General features: G+C 44.4%; 1 non-coding gene across 1 annotated transcript; it reads right to left on the reverse strand.

Moving 5' to 3' along the window:
• Nucleotides 1-264: 264 nt before the first annotated feature.
• trnal-aag lies at nt 265-346 on the reverse strand. Its single transcript is given in 2 exon segments — nt 265-299; nt 309-346. It is a non-coding gene; the product is annotated as a tRNA-Leu (tRNA).
• Nucleotides 347-1,699: the final 1,353 nt, after the last annotated feature.

A 1,699-nucleotide genomic window follows, 5' to 3' on the forward strand; every position in this document is an offset into this window, starting at 1 on the left:
TCCCGAAAGACGTGTTTGTTCGGTGAATTGGATATTCTGAATTCTCACTCTGTGTATCTGAAGAAGAAAGAAAGAAAATCGCTTATTGTCACGAGTAGGCTTCAAATGAAGTTACTGTGAAAAGCCCCTAGTTGCCACATTCCGGCACCTGTTCGGGGAGGCTGTTACAGGAATCGAACCGTGCTGCTGGCTTGCCTTGGTCTGCTTTCAAAGCCAGCAATTTAGCCCTGTGAGCTAAACAGCCCCCTAAATTGAAATCTCATATGGCAGCGGTGGGATTCGAACCCACACATCCGAAGAGATTGGAGCCTTAATCCAGCGCCTTAGACCACTCGGCCACGCTACCACATTGAACATCTGAACAGGAGTGTGGCACGTAGGGGCATTTCAAAGTAATTTCATTGCAGTGTTAATGTAAGCCTACTTGTGACACTAATAAAGATTATTATTAGCAGGCTCAAGGCGCCATATTCTTTCTCCTGTTACTTATGTTCTCAAGGGAACATAGTGGCATCTGACATGGCCAGGACCAGAATGAGCACCAGTGACTTGGACGCCATTTTGGACACAAAACAGCACCTCTCGGCCGAAAGTACATGTGCCGTGTAAACACAATTGGTGGCCATTGTGCACTGCTGGTCTGACGTACCTACCTACACAGCCAAGTGTATCTCAGAGATGTCCATGGGTACCCTGCAGCTTTCAGAGTACTTCAGAGGAAGGCTGTTGCTAGTTGACGTTGGTTCTAGAGTCATCAGGCTGGTTCCGTGTGTTCTTGTGTGCTGGTAAATGATGGCTGAGAGGAAGCTGATTCTCTGATGTCTGCTCAAATGACAGCAGAATCTGCATCCCATATTCACTGGCGCTGGTGGTATGTATGTGGTTGTCTGCCATCTATGATACAGACACTTATAAACTTAGCTACGCATATGGAATTTAAAAAAAAATGTGGTTTGGAAAACTGCACGTATTACAAATATTGAAACATTTGATCAACAACAGCAATAACTTGTGTTTATATAGCGTCTTTAATGTGTTAAAACATCCCAAAGCACTTCAATGAATCGTATCAAAAGAACCTTGAATTAAATTTAAAATAAATTTGATGCTTCATCACCAGGGAATTGTAGGACTGATTGTACACTGTTACCACAAGGGACAACCCACGATTAAAATTACATATTGAAGGAATTGGTAAAGGAGACAGAAATTAGATGAAGAGAATATTGTTTATGCAGCAAGTTATTATGATCTGCAAAGTACTAACTGAAAGACAAACAAAGTGGATTCAATTCTAAGTTTCAAAAGTGAACAGGCTAAACACTTGGCGCAGATCTGGGTGCACTGGGTAAACAGTGGGAAAGCCTTAAATTGAGATTCGTGGGTGTGAACTAGTTGCAATTCACCCGGCCACTCCAGATGGCGAGTTCCGGATCTCGCCCAAAAGTGGCAAGAATATCATTGAAAGTCATTTGCATTCATTTGAACCTCATTAGCCAGGTTGAATGCAGAGATCTCCTGGGAATTACCCAAACTCCCCGACAAGAAATCACGCGGGCGCCCTGTCGTACTCCTTTTTAACAATGTGAAGTTGCCACAATGGCTACTGAGGGGAGATGAGGAGGTGAGTAGCCATTTTCCGGCATGGTGCTTGAGGGCACCGGACCTGCTGCCCCAGTGCTCGGTGGGGAGACCCTCA

Source organism: Scyliorhinus canicula, chromosome 3 (genome assembly GCF_902713615.1).
Source record: "Scyliorhinus canicula chromosome 3, sScyCan1.1, whole genome shotgun sequence".
NCBI lineage: Eukaryota > Metazoa > Chordata > Chondrichthyes > Carcharhiniformes > Scyliorhinidae > Scyliorhinus > Scyliorhinus canicula.